We start from the raw sequence: 15,286 nt of genomic DNA, 5'->3' as shown, positions 1-15,286 counted from the left end.
CTTTTTCAAATCAGGGCTATGTTAGGTTTACACACAATCCATAGTCCCCATCAGAGGGATAATGCAAAAACATCAGTTTAAAATAAACATTTCAACAATGGTCAACGAAATAATTATGGACACACAGGGAGGGGGTTAGGGGAGGATTATTTAGGGTAAGAAAAAATGAAAAAAGAAAGTAAAGAGAGAAAGAAAATATTATACATTGATTAGTTATGTGAGTCTAGATTATTATTATCTCATATTCATAAAATATTTTCTCTGTACGTACTGCACAGCGTATAGAGAACCTATCTTACCCAATGGTTCTGTCTCAATATTCGGGGAATGCCTTTCAGCTATGTGAAAATAGTCATGGGATCAATCCCAACCTGCCAAAGATAAACTTGGAGTAAATACATTTTGCCAGATCTGTTTTCACAAGTGTACCTCTTTACAGCTGAATCTAAGTTTAAATATAAAGAATGCTATTTAGAATTTTGGCATGTCACTATATTGATTCCCGAATTCTACTTATTGTACAGTGCTCCTTGGTCTGTGGCTAGTTCACATATAGTTTTGGCTATAACTGAAGATATACAGTGTAAAGCGTGCCTTCTATTCATTGTCCTTATCAAGTACAAGTTTGAATAAAGTCTACTGGCTAAATGTCATTGTAATTCAAAAGCAGAAGACGCAAGGCTCACAGAATTATAGAACTTAATATTATAGTTCCTCTGTTCTTAGACAAATGTTCTTTGGTTCAGAGTTTCAACTAGACACGTGCGTCACACATTGCCGTTAAGCTTATGACGGCTTTCATTACCACACCTAAGTTTCCGCTCGACCTTGTGGCTCACCTGTTTGTATCAGAATTTCCTGCCGCTTTTATAAATCTGTCCGTATCTATCTGCGAACAGATAGGAATGCCCTTTTGTGTTATCTAAGCGGTCTCCTAGCAACCGCTGATGGTCCTTCTTCCTTTACTATTACGGCTGCCATATTTAGGTCAGCCGCTGTTTTTACATCATGAGTCTGTGCCCTTTCTCAGTTTCATTTGTTAAATCTATGTACCGTAACGGGATTAGGAACTTTAATTCTAAAATGTTCATGTGTGATTAGATAGCGGAGGTTTCACCTTTATTGTACCATATATTTTAGATTTACTGTTCGCAAAAAAAGGGTCAGTTGACAATGGCCAGAAAAAAAGAAAGAAAATTAAATAAAAATGTTAATAATTGCTTAATGTGTTGCTGTGAATGTCTAAATGGTGACAGTATTGAATTGGTTATGTGACTCAATCTTATAAACACATATCTGCTCACAAATGTATTAAACAATAGCAGCTATGTTACTGACTTAAAGACGCAGTGTCCTAAAATTCTGGTTCTGATAAGAACAATGTATGTGTATACTCGTTCAGAATAATTATCGATATTTTCACCCTGGGCTCCCTGTGTGCCCATAATTATTTCCTTGACCATGGTTGAAATGTTTATTTTAAACTGATGTTTTTGCGTTATCCCTCTGATGGGGACTATGGATTGTGTGTAAACCTAACATAGCCCTGATTTGAAAAAGACGGTGTGTGCCATTGAAACACGTGTCATCACAAAGGGCACTTTTCTCGTTTAATACAACACTTATGAAGACTAAGCAATCAAATTGAGTTTTTCTTCGAAGTGTATATATGTCTCATGCTTGGCACACATTTTTCTGTCAGGGTGACTATTCTGACAAGACGAAATGAGCACCATACCAAGGGTGTACAGCATGTTAAATGTTAAAGGTACTCGTACCACGCACCGTCAACAACCGAGTTGGTCCCCAGGCGCTCCAGCAGATGTGTAAACGAGAAGGTGGGATGGGGTAGTAAGGTGAAGAGGGAGTAGGATAGTGAGAGGGGTGGTGTTCTGTTGGCAGCTTCAACTCGGTATACACCAGGTGCTGAGGTTTGGTGTGAGTATCGGATCGATGACAGTCCTCGTGTGCTGTTGGTCCGGCTTATGTGTTGTTGCGTTGTGGTGAAGTGCGTGTGGCTTGTTGTGTGAGTTTTTTTGAGTGCGGTAAGTATGCAGAAAATGTGAGATTTTTGGTTAGTGGGTTATATGACATGCTAACATTCCCAGTTCTGTCTAAGTGTGCCACTTGCCAACCTTCACAATCCTATACAGATGCAGCGCAGGCCAATGTTCACAATTCTATCCAAGTGTGGCACATGCTAGCATTCACAGATCCATCTAAGTGTGGCATTTGCTAGCCTTCATATTCCATCTAAGTGTGGCACCTGCTAACATTCACAATCCTATCTAGAAGCAACGCGGGCTAATGTTCACAGTTCTAAGTGTGGGGCATGCTAACATTCGAATTCCATCTAAAGGTGGCGGCACATGCAGCATTCACAATCCTATCTGGATGCGACGCAGGCTAATGTTCACAATTCTAAGTGTGGCACTTGCTAACCTTCATAATTCTATCTCGGTGTGGCAGATGTTCAGAAGGAATGAATGTTTTTGATAAATTGGTGGTCATTCTTATGTTCCCAAAATGCACTTTGTTTCCTATAATCAGGAGACGCACATCATTAGACACTTAGCTCGTCCACCCTGGTGTCACACCACTGACAATCTGTCCCCAGTCCCGCCCACACCACAAAAAATCCCCCATGACACGACGCCCCTCCCCCACACGCGTAAATGGGTGGGGGGATTACTTCAGTAACATTTGTTAATTTACAGCACTGCATAGAATCCACCATTTCAATGTTATGTTATTTGTCAGTTATATAGCGCCTAATATATATTTGGTATGACCTCAAAGCACTACACTAAAAATTTGCTACAAATCTTGTGGGGAAAGTTCCAAACTGTGGGGACATCACATGATCGCGGGAGCGTGTTCTCGCGAGATCTCGCGAGACGGGATCTCGCAAGCCCACGCTCCGCGGGAAAACGTTCCCGCTTCAGAGTTGGCGCTCGGCCAGCTGAGGCGGTCACAGAGGAGCGCTGCTCCTGATTACAGGGAGAAGAAGCAGTGAGCCACAGGACTCACACCACAGCTTCTAGGGCGTAACGCCACAGGAGGCTACATGGGGGCCCTAGAAGTTTACAGCGTGCCACCGGTGAGCACAACCTTTCCACAGTGAATCAACTGGGAAAGCACAGGACTTGATCGCAATGAACTGTAAGTAAGCGCCCAGCGGCACCAGGCCACGTTAGAGCCTTTCTCCCTTTTGTCAGTCAATAAAGACTGTTAGAAACCCTACAGCGTCCTGTCATCCATGTAGGCCACAACATAACTGGCGACGAGGATACCAGAAGTCCCACGGACCCACCATGCAAGGCGCCACACCACCCCCTGCGTTTCTCCCCTTGCCAGGGACACCGGCAATTCCGTGGATGCAATGGGAACCCCTTTTCTCCACCTACTTGGAAGCAGTGGGCGGCACGCGATATGCCCCCATCAGGAAAAGGGCGATGCTGTTAAATGCGTTAGGGGTTGAAGGTCAGCGCATCTTTGCCGGCCTTAAAAAAATACCTGCGGCCGACAATGACGTCGAAGACGACGATGTTTACAAAGAAGCGACTCGGTGCATCATGAAGAGATTCACCAATAAGGAGAACATTGTACTGCACAGGCTGAGATTCTACACTCGCAAACAGGAAGGGAGCGAACCCGTGGATGACTACATCACCAGGATGAGAGAACTCGCTTCTCTTTGCGCCTTTGGAGAAAATGCAGAACAGGTTATCTGCGACATGCTCGTTGTCCACACCAACTCTAGGGAAGTACAGGACAAACTCATCCAAGAAAAGGAGGTCACCCTCGATAAAGCCATCCAGATTGCCAGGGCGGAGGAAGAAACCTCCAGCAGACGCAAGGAGGCGGGAAGTCACCTGCCTGTGCCCGAAATGGCGGCGCTACAATGGAGAGGTCGCAGAGACAAGTATTCCCGCGACGGCCCCAAAGGCAAAAGTCCCAGGAAAAAGGAGGCACTGAAATGTTACAGATGCGCCAGCTCCAAGCACATGGCGAACGACCGCGACTGCCCCGCCAGGAATAAGGAGTGCTCCAAGTGTGGACGGATTGGCCATGTGGCTCCGGCATGCATGTGGCGGGAGAAAACTGTTTCCCGTGTTGACGGTAACTGCACCTCAACTGATGATGATGAACTACAGGACAGACCCATGGTTGTCATGGTCAATGCCCCCCATGCCAGAAGAGAAAAGCCCCACTGCACCATTAAAGTGGACGGAATGGAAACGCGCGTCATGGCTGATTCGGGATCCGACCTCACCATTCTGCCCATCAACACGTACAAGGAGAAGATGGGACAAGAAAAAGTGGAGATTAGATCAACCAGGCAAAAACCGACCGTGTTTGGAGGGGCAACGGTCGACCTTTTGGGCTACATCAAAGCCCGGATCGATTTTAAAGGGAGGTGTACCACCACCAAAGTGTATTTTTCACCCAAAGGTCCAGCCGTGCTGGGGTGGGATGACCAACACAAACTCAGCATGAAACTAGATCCCAGCACTCCGGAACAGGTGCTCATGATCTCATCAGGAGCAGCGCAAAACTACAAGGAGATCTTTCCAAACCTGTTTTCCGAGAAACCGGCAAAAGTGAAAAACTTTGTCCACAAGATTCAGCTGAAACCCAACGCCACCCCGGTCAAGCACAAAGTAAGGGCAGTACCTGCCACCACAAGACCAGCTTTGGACGCCCACCTGTGGAAGATGGTCGAAGAAGGAACCATTGAAACCGTGGAATCCTCAGAGTGGCTGAGTCCGGTAGTATTAGTAAAGAAAAAGTCCAGCAACGTCCTCAGGATCTGCATCGACCTGAGAAGCCTGAACTTAGAGGTGATCACGGATAGCTTCCCACTCCCCAGCATCAATGAGATTGTCCTCATGATGAAGGAGGCGGCCATTTTCTCGAAGCTGGACATGCGTGATGCCTATCACCAGATTCCTCTACACAAGTCCTCCCGCCCCCTGACGGCGTTCATCACTCCTTTTGGCACCTTCCGATACACCTGCATGCCTTTCGGGTTATCGTCCGCAGCATCCGCATTCCAGAGGATGATGAACTCCCTGCTTAAAGGACTCACCAATGTCTCATTCTTCCAAGATGACATCCTGGTGTACGCCAAAGACAACGAGACCCATGACAAGGCACTCAAGTCAGTCCTGAGCAGACTTCAGGAGGAAGGCATTCACCTACGCCAAGAAAAGTGTGTCTTCGGGGTGAACAAGGTAGAATATCTTGGGTACTGCATCTCGAGTGATGGGGTAAGCCCCAAGAAGAACCTCATGGAGGCCATTACAGAAGCACCGGCGCCGATGTCCAAAGAGGAACTACGCTCATTCTTGGGCCTAGCCGAGTACTATGCCAAATTCGTCCCCAGGTTCTCCGAGACCACATCTCCCAAGAGGGAGTTCTTGAAGAAGGGGGCAGCTTACTCTTGGGGCCCAGAACAGGATGAGGCTTTCGGCGAAATCAAGAAAAGGATTCTACACGCGTCGTGTCTTAAACCATACAATCCTGAATGGGACACCTGCATCACCACTGATGCCAGCGCATACGGCCTGGGGGCCACCTTGACCCAGAAGAAGGGTGACACTGAGAACGTTGTGGCGTTTGCATCCAAGTCATTATCCTCATCCGAGAAGAATTACTCTACGGTAGAGAAAGAGATGTTGGCATGCGCCTGGGCCGTCGACTATTTCAGATCATACGTATGGGGGACAAGATTCAAGTTGATCCCCGATCACAAACCCCTAATCCACATGTTGAGCCCGGGCGGCACCAAGACGGCCAGCCCTAGACTGGCCAGGATCGCCGCAAAGCTCCAAGAGTATACCTATGAGATACTACACATTGCGGGCTGGAAAAACGCACAAGCGGACTGCATGTCCAGGCTCCTGAACCAAAGCGCCCCCGGCACCACATTCCTGGAAGACGAATGTGTCGTTGCTTCCATCAGCGACTTGAGGAACGTCGAGTACATGGAAATGAGCGAGCGCCACTGGCAGGAAGAGTTTGAGCAGGACTACGCCCTAAGGCACGTAAGCACCTGGGTTCGAAATGGATGGCCCAACAAGAGAGCGATCCCCGAAGGCCTTCGTCCCTACTGGAAGGTGAACGAGGAAATCACCGCCATGAACGGTCTCATTCTCAGAGGTGATCAAATCATCCCACCCAGCGGAATCCGCAAAGTCATACTGTGCAGAGCACACTCGGGCCATCTAGGGTGCAACATGACCAGACGAAGGATACGCGACGCATACTGGTGGCCAGGCATGGACCAGGACGTACGGCAGATGGTCGATAGGTGCCATGAATGCTCAAACAGCGACAAGCGCCTAGCAGTGAGGCAAGCCCCCATGCTGCCCACCGAAGTCCCCAAAGGGGTGTGGCGAAAACTGGGTCTGGATTTCATAGGGCCGCTGGACAACATGCCCCCAGAGCACAGGTACGGGATAGTCATGGTCGACTACTTTTCCAAATGGGTGGAAGCTGACTTCACCTCAGACATCACCACAGGAACAGTCATTGAAACACTCACCGCCATATTCCAGCGGGATGGCCTGCCCGAAGAACTTGTCACGGACAACGGAGTCCAGCTAGTCTCCAGAGAAATGGAAACATTTCTCAAGCTCAACAACATCCAACAGTGGAAAGCAAGTCTATACCACCCACAGGCAAATGGCCTAGTCGAGCGGGCAAACCGCTTCATCAAGGGGGCGCTACAACTGGCTCACGCCTCGGTCCTAGACCCATACAAGACAGTCAAAGAAGCCGTAGCGGCCCACCGCCTCACCCCCAACGCCGTCACGGGTGTTTCACCTTTCCATCTGCTGAGGGGGAGAAGGGCAGCATCCTCACTGGTACCACCATGGCTCCAGCAAGTGAGGGCCGATGATGACGTTGACATGGATGACATAACGTGCCGCATGCAGCGCAACAAAGAAGCGATGAAAGCACAGGGGGATTTGCGCCGAGCCGCTCGACACACACAAGTCAACAAAGGGGATCTGGTGAAGATACGACTCCCCCACAAGGACACCTCCACTGGTTCCAGATACAGCAGTCCCATAGAAGTCATGGAGAGAGGGACAAACACACATCTGCACCAGCGATGGCAGGAGATGGAATCTAGAAAGGGTAGCCATGTACCGCAGGAAAAAAAACACTGTACACTCTCAAGGAGACACTGGAGAAGATCAAGTCTGCCAAGAGCCATACGAGAACCATCACCTCCCAAGTAGAGATACCATAGAGCCGCACCATCACAACGACATCGCAAGCCCCATTCCCCCAACAACACCCAGGGAATCACAGCAAAGAGCTGGACAAAGAGAAGCTGAATCACCAGCACCTTCCCAAAGACACTTAATCGATCCCGCACCATACCCCGATCCTGGCAGGCCCCAGAGAGAGAGAAGGAAACCCAGGAAATATGCGGACTTCATCATGGAGTGACCACCCATCCTTTTTCCCAGCAAAGGAGGTGTGTGGGGACATCACATGATCGCGGGAGCGTGTTCTCGCGGGATCTCGCGAGCCCACGCTCCGCGGGAAAACGTTCCCGCTTCAGAGTTGGCGCTCGGCCAGCTGAGGCGGTCACAGAGGAGCGCTTCTCCTGATTACAGGGAGAAGAAGCAGTGAGCCACAGGACTCACACCACAGCTTCTAGGGCGTAACACCACAGCCACAGGAGGTAGGAGGCTACATGGGGGCCCTAGAAGTTTACAGCGTGCCACCGGTGAGCACAACCTTTCCACAGTGAATCAACTGGGAAAGCACAGGACTTGATCGCAATGAACTGTAAGTAAGCGCCCAGCGCCACCAGGCCGTTAGAGCCTTTCTCCCTTTTGTCAGTCAATAAAGACTGTTAGAAACCCTACAGCGTCCTGTCATCCATTTAGGCCACAACACAAACCCCCTTGTAAAATGGCGTTCAACAGTTTTTGTCAAATGCTAATGAGTGGCCAGATGTGCTTTATTACAAGACATCATTTGACACTATATTCCAGAAATGACCGTGCATGAGCCCACACGTCATATCCAGTTGTTAACAGCTAGTCAACTGTTCTTTAAAAATGCATTACAGTTCAAGTCAGTGAAAATTCCGGGAACTCGGCAATTCAGGGATGTATTGCTCGCGCGAATTATAGCACCTTCCTTATGATGGCTGAAAGATTGAAAGTTATGGTATAGACATACATTATACTGGGTGACCAATGTTACGAGGGCATTCGGCACTGGACGTACTTTCTGTAAAACCGGCATTGGGGACTGTGCATAACCGGTTGGGAATTGTGTACTCACCCCTCCACAATCTTTCGCACGGTTATACGGTCTCCAGGCAACAAATGCTATAACACTTGACACATGTCGCTGCGTTTCAAACCTCGCTCTGGCGATTAATAGAAATAGAAAAGCGAGATGAGTGAACGCTCATGACAGCATAGCGTTGGTATTGACCGACGTATTCTTTAGCAGGCACGTGGACCACACAACATGCGCGGTCTAGTGTTTTCTCTTTGGTCGGTGACACTGACGGCTGCGCAGTATGTTCTTGCTGGGCCGCGCGCTGTTTTGGTCTCGGGCGCTGTTTCTGGGATTGTGAAGTTAAGGGCTGCTGAGGCGGGAAGGGGCTGAATTTTGTCGGTAAGAAGAGGGGAAAGTGACCCTAAATATGTAACTGTAGCAGAGAAGGGCTCGAACACGTTCGTGGCCTGAGTCTGGTTTATGAAGAAAGAGGTTGTAAAAAATAGAGCGAAGAGATAGTAAGGGATCGACTGCAATACAAACCAGTTACATGATCAGGCTAGGGATTGGGGCGGGTTCTAATAAGGTTTGCTGTCTTTTAATCAGCTTGTCACCAGTCGGCACTGCGGGCTGGGGCAGAGTAAGTCTCATGTTATGCCTCCAGGGCTTTGACAGAGTTGTTTCATCTTAACGGTTGCTGGACAGGAACATGATCCTAAACTCTCAAACGGCGAAGCTACACCCATAATTCGATAGGGGTTGCGGTTGCTCACGATCACAGGGCTTCTCGTTATGTCCAAAGGAATGTTTGTGGCAGCTAGTTTTAAATTGGCATCAAACTGCGCAAATAATGCAAACTGTGGCCAGTGACTCTGCCAAGAATATTACAGCATTTACAGACCAGCTGCACATGTGTTTTGCTACGTACATGTCAGCCTGGTATCACGAATGCAATGTGATGGGCCTATCAGTTTCAAGTTCATGGTCTGTGCCAAGCTGATTTATATCTCAATGCCTTGCAAGCCTAAATGGTATTACTGATGTAGTGTCTTTTTTTGTGTTAGTGAGTGTCATTGGAGAAGGCACTTGTGGAGCTCAATCTACACTCTGGCATAGTTTAACCTGGCATCGCATGCTAGCATAAACATTTTTAATCTAGTGGAACGGGGACGAGTTTCACCCCTTATCTTGTTGAGGAGAGCCCTTAATTTCCCAAGCAAACCTGGTCACAGCCGGGGAGGAAGTGTATCTTTTTTCCTGCAGTCTCTGGGTATACTACAGTCTCCGGTGGCCAGGAAGAATATATATATATATATATATATATATATATATATATATATATATATATATATATATATATATATATATATTTTGTAATTTATCGAGAATTCTAGGTTTAATGTATATTTGTTACTTGAAGTCTTTTCCTTTTTATAAAAAAAAAAATACAGGTTTTGAGTTCAGTTCATTGTCTTCTAGATGCCCACCATCGAGGGAGCGTTTTGTCTCTGTCATCATCAAATCTGCCAAACTTTAGGGGCAATATTGTGACCAAATGACTCTTTGCATCCATTGATCCTTTTACTAGCTTTGACCAACTGCACTCTAGTGAAGACCACTATGACCATTTTTGGGCTCAGAATCATGTTTTCTGTTATAGTGTCCAGGGAATGTACAAACATTTCTGCCTAGGATAGAAGGGGTTAAGCTCTCTGCTTCGTAGTTCCTGGTGGGATGTCACGCTCACTGTTTTGATTGAGCGGTCCTGAACTGTGGTGAGGGGTAGTTGACTGTAGATTGCAGTATTGTGTCCCCTGAGAGATTTATGGTTGTACCTGTTCCTTAGTGACTGACTGATAGATGATTGTGCCAAGGACTGTTGACTAGACAGGGAAGCTGGGGAGGACTGCAGTGTTGTGGGGCCAGCGGCTGTCACGTGGCCGGCCTCATTGGCGCTGGGGGGGGGCCAAGCACCGTTCTGATATGCTGTGGTCACCCGGACCTACAAGGTGTTGCATGGCCCTGAGAGGCTGTGGGGCACAGCCTGGGTGCCGGAGCACCACAGATGCCTGGAGAATCCTGGCTGGTGGGTGCCTGGGTTGGACCCAGGGCACCAGTCTGGTCTGGGGGCACAGACCATCGAGGACCTGCAGGGCCGTGGTCACACAGCGTGCGGCCTATAGGCCAGGGCTGCAGGACTGTGTTCACATGGTGTAGGCCTGCAGGCCCACAATGAGAGATGGAGACAGGAGTTCCATAGTTGGAGTCTGCAGCCGTTCTGCTGCACGTGCCTGCAGGGGTTCATTTTATTAGCTTGGGCCATGATGACCCATCTTAAAGGGGTAATACACTTGGGAGGGTCACACGTTACACTCCTCCTTTTTCATAAGGAACCAAACAAACGTTGCTGAGACATAATTGATTCCCCCGTTACAGAATGACAAATATTTATAACTTTAGAAATTGAGGGGTAGACAGATAATAGGATATGCCACTGACACATGTATAGCTACTCAGTTATTTACAGACATAGCACATACTAACCCATTCTACACATACTCGGCGGGTGACAGTCGTGATTGGCGAACTGCCAGTGGAATGTAGGCAGTTCTACCACCATTTACAAAACACTTTATTAACCTGGGGTTCAGAACTGTAACCACTGAAAAGACGCCATGGTTGGCACGACATGCACCCCTACTAACTGCGGTATCACAGCTTCACAATACTGCTCTTTAATGAGACCACTTTAAGCATGTAGCTAATATGCAGATTCACAGCATCAAAACACATGTTTACTGAGTCCTCTTTAAGCAATTGCAGGACTGCAGGAGACAAGTTCACTTTCCATCAGCGTCCATTCAGGAGTCAATTCCCTGGGTCCAGGGGCCACATCGGCATAGTCCCTTGGTGTCGGGGCAGGGCAGCGAGATGCAGATCGCAGGGCGTCCAGGCTGCTCCATGTAATGTTGATGGGGCACGGGGAGACAGGACATCACTCGCCCCACTTTTCCACGATATTCCGCCAGTCAGGACTGTCTTTCCTCCAGGGGCGCAGGAAGTCGCACAAGCACTCATGATGAGCTGCAACCCATACCTTGCCCGTTGCATTGTTTCTTGGTGTAGGCTGCCAGGGCTGCATGTGTGTGTTGGTCAGACACAAGTTGTTGGCTGAAGTCAGGGGGACCGGCAGGTATCTCCCCTCCTCCCCCAAGCCCACGTTGGCTTGGCCCTTAGATGGCATGGCAGGCAGGGTGATGTTGGAGGCAGGCAGTTAGGTCTACTAGCTCCCTGGATCATCAGTGGTACAGTAGGGGACATTAGTGGCCTGGTGTCGAGGCCACCCGTAGGGCAGGCAGGGTGACTTCCATGGCAGGGCATCCTGTTTTCCTGATGGCAGTGTGAAGAGAGATGATTACTTTTATTCTTGTTGTGCCATGCCTTTCGACTGCTGGTGCAGTGCACAGGTTCTTACCTGGCTGGCAGTGCAGGAATTGCCTGTTACAGGTGCGCAGTGGTATTCAGTCTCTCGGATCACCTTGCAGCGCACATCGCCTCTTATTCAGTGCTTGAGGGTCTTCAACTTGTCAAGTCCTGCGCATGCAGCATCCCATGCCTGGTCATACTAGTGAGATGTGCAGGATGTTGCGATGGTCATGGCTTGGGACCCTGAGGAGCGTAAAGATGGCAGTCCCACGTTGGAAGCAGTGTGGCCATTGTTGGTGCTCCTGCAAAAACTCTGCTTTGTGGCCTGGAGCACTTTGTTATTCACTTTTATTTTGCTCGCACGGGAGCACATGCACCCACCACCAGTGGTGCCCAGGGATTAGCTGTTGGGACGCCTTCCTATCTGTCTTGCTCCAACACAAAGCTGCATCCTCTATCACCACTGGGCGGCCCTTGATCCCATTGGGACCAGTGAGCACCTTCCTCATTTACACCGCCTGATGGCCCAGGATCATGTGATATGCTGTTTGCACTGCGGGGTGGGGGCCGGGCGATGTACTCACCGGAGCAGCTGCATCCTTCCTCTTGGGCTCGCTCATGGAGCGAGCGGGCAGCTTCCCGGCTGCACGAGTACCCTCTTTAGAGGGCCGCAGCTGGGGCAAAATCATGCTGGGACATCCCTCACTTCTCCTCGGCACTGGCCTGCCACTCCTCCTCCATTCTCCCTCTTCTCTCTCATGGAGAGGGGATAAAAAAAAACACAACCAGAGGGACAGGGATGGAGTCGAGGCATCACGGCGGTTCTCCTCACTCGCCATCAATGTTGTGGGGACGGCAGCTGTCCTGCAGCTGGCCTCATTGGTGCTGGGGATCCCGCACCATGCTGATATGCCAGAGTCACTGGACTTACATGGTGATGCAGGGCAGTGCCCTGAGAGTGCCCTGAGAGGCTGGGAGGCACAGCCTTGGTGCCGGAACAGCGGGAATGCCTGGAGCAACCTGGATGGTGGGTGCCTGGGCTGGGCCCAGGGCACTAGGCTGGTCGTGGGGGCCTGGGCCGCAGGACCGTGATCACATGGTGTAGGCCTGCAGGCCCACAATGAGAGACAGGAGTTCCATAGTTGGAGCCTGCAGCTGTTCTGCTGCACGGGCTCCCTTTATTAGCTTGGGCAATACACGTGGCCCTAAAGGGGTAATATGGGGGGGGGGTCACAAATTACATGCAGCATGTTTAGATCTATTTTAGGTGAGTAGCGATTGTAACTGGATTCCTTGATATTGAGAAATCCCACTTAGCGTTTTTTCAGGGTCTCCCCCCCAGGATTCAATCTCATAATGACAAGAAAATGTAATTTGTGTGTCAAGGCATAATGAACACGTTCCCCGGAAAGGAGCTAAGTCATGCATTTAGGCATGGGTGGCAACCCAGGAAAATAAGACATTATGCATTGATGATACGCCAACTGATGATATGAGGGTTTATAGACACGTATTTCACTGTAGAGAGTGAAGTGACATATGTAGAGCATGCACGTAAGCACCTAAGGAGCTACTTAGTCACTGCATAGCAATTGGGATTGAAGAACGTGGCGTGGGGGAGTGAATATGGGATTAGTTGCTGCATGCCATTGGATTCAGATAATGCCTTGACTGGTGTCTGCTTGTTAAACTACAAGTGTTGCCTCACAGGCTTTGAAGCGTTGCCCGTACCCTTACGTGGAAAGGGAGTAATTTTGATCCTGTGAGCGGATTGCATCACAGAACTGGGTTGTCACTCTGGTACCTAGTGTTGGTGTATTTAGAGTTTTGATAATTAAGATCCATGGGGATTATTGACAGGTGCTAGGAGTGCTGTTAGTATTTGCATGAGTAGCTGCCCTACACCTCTGGTTATTGCACCATGTCATTTTCTGGCAGTATACCAGTACATGTCTTGCGATCATTTGTTTTTTTCCATACCATGAGTTCTGTCACAGGGAGTTGTCACCAAGGTCAGTGGGCCTCACTCCTCCTGAATCTTAATGAACTGGATCCATGCCAGACCTGTACATATGTTGCCAGAATTTAATTTGTCTATACTGTTCTAGTCGAAATGGGAAATAACCAACACCAATTGGATTGTCTTTTATTTGTGGTGTGCCTGACTGGTGGCCTTGTTCATAGTAATATTTGGGTCAAGTTCAGTTGCCGGTAATTTATTAGGTGGAGACACTTTTCTCATAGTAAGCTCCATGCGTGCTTGCCAACTGGCCGAGGGGGAAAAGCTGATGGGCTCAGTCTCCGCCCACTCTTTCTGATCTCCTGTTTAAAAGACAGTTCTGTGCTCTTTGCTCTAGTGGCCAGAGTTCACCCTGTATAGGGGTAAGTCCAGTGCCCCAGATAAGATTTTAATGTGGGAGTATTTGACTCCCTGTTTTTTAAAGTTGTGAGTCCCAATAGGAATATTTCATAAGCAAGTAAAAACATTTTTTGTGGTAATAATTAATTATTTGTAACTAGTTGTGTTTAGGCGCGTTACAAATGCCATATGTGTTTCAAGGTGCATTGAGGCAAGGAAGGGGGAACAAAGACGATCATACTAGGCCATGTGACATTGAGATCGCACAAGTGCAGGGGAGGGGAAAAGTGCCAGGCGAAAGGGGAGGAAGCAGTGCTGTACATGGGATCAAAACAATAACAAGAAGTGCGGCCAGCAGGTGGCGGATGCAAGGGTAAGTGCAGACCGCGTGTGTCCAAAAGTGCAGGTAGGGGGGCTGTAGGGTTAGAGATGCAGACCCAAGTGGAAGGGTTGCCGGCAGGCAGTGCACATGTGCAACTGGGCAGGTAGGGACCTGGGCCCGAAATCTGAGGGTAGCCAGGTGACCAGTGCAGTATCAGACAGGAAATCAGCAGTGGAGAGGAAGAGAGAAGGCAGAAGCAAAGAAGGTCTTGAGGTGCTTCTGGAACTGGAGATGGTTCTCCGAGTTTCAGAGAGGCAGGGAGGTTGTTCCAGAGGGAGGCCCCAGCCGAAGAAAGAGATCTACCACCAGCTTGTTGCTTGGAGAAGCGACTGACCCTGAAGGAGTTGGAGGTGGAGGAACAAAGAGCTTGAGTAAGAAGGTATTTACAAAGAGAGAGTTGTAGTTATTGAGGACTTGAGCCCCAGAAGGCCTTGTGGACAATGCAGAGGCTCTTGAACTTATCCTTGCAGCCACTGGGAGCCAATGCAGAGATTTCAGTGCTGGAGAGATCCGATTCCCTAGGCTTGAGGCCAAGTGCAGTCTTGCTCTGGATGAGTTGCAGAGGGCGGAGAGTAGAAGAGGCAGATTTAGAAAGAAGCTGTTGCAGTAGTCCAGCATAAAGAGAACCAGATCTAGAGACAGTGAGCTTCTGGGGGAAGGAGAGGAAAGGAAGAATACCTCTGAGGAGGTGCAGTTGGTAGTTTGACTTCTTAGAGACATCAGAGATGTGAGGAGAAAAGGAGTGTGTGGAGTTGAAGATGACCCTGAGGTTCTTGGCCTCACAGGTGGGAGCAGGAAGAGGGCCAAGGGATGCCGGCCAGAGAGTGACAGGAAAGGAGGGTGCAGGTGTGCCGATGAGG

The 15,286-nt window shown here is 49.0% G+C and overlaps 2 protein-coding genes across 2 annotated transcripts in view; one reads left to right on the top strand and one right to left on the bottom strand.

The window, feature by feature from the left end:
• The window catches only part of C8H9orf43 (chromosome 8 C9orf43 homolog), a 906,643-nt gene extending 898,256 nt beyond the window's left edge, over positions 1 to 8,387 (bottom strand). Inside the window, exon 1 of the mRNA XM_069612161.1 lies at positions 8,317 to 8,387. The gene's annotated coding sequence lies outside the window, so the exon portion shown is untranslated. The remainder of the gene's footprint in view (positions 1 to 8,316) is intronic.
• Positions 8,388 to 8,452: 65 nt separating this feature from the next.
• The window catches only part of POLE3 (DNA polymerase epsilon 3, accessory subunit), a 274,341-nt gene continuing 267,507 nt past the window's right edge, over positions 8,453 to 15,286 (top strand). Inside the window, exon 1 of the mRNA XM_069609898.1 lies at positions 8,453 to 8,658. The gene's annotated coding sequence lies outside the window, so the exon portion shown is untranslated. The remainder of the gene's footprint in view (positions 8,659 to 15,286) is intronic.

The sequence above is a fragment of the Ambystoma mexicanum genome, chromosome 8 (genome assembly GCF_040938575.1).
Source record: "Ambystoma mexicanum isolate Mex_15411 chromosome 8, UKY_AmexF1_1, whole genome shotgun sequence".
NCBI lineage: Eukaryota > Metazoa > Chordata > Amphibia > Caudata > Ambystomatidae > Ambystoma > Ambystoma mexicanum.
Note: the sequence above shows the minus strand (reverse complement) of the source record. Positions and strands in the feature narration are given on the sequence as shown.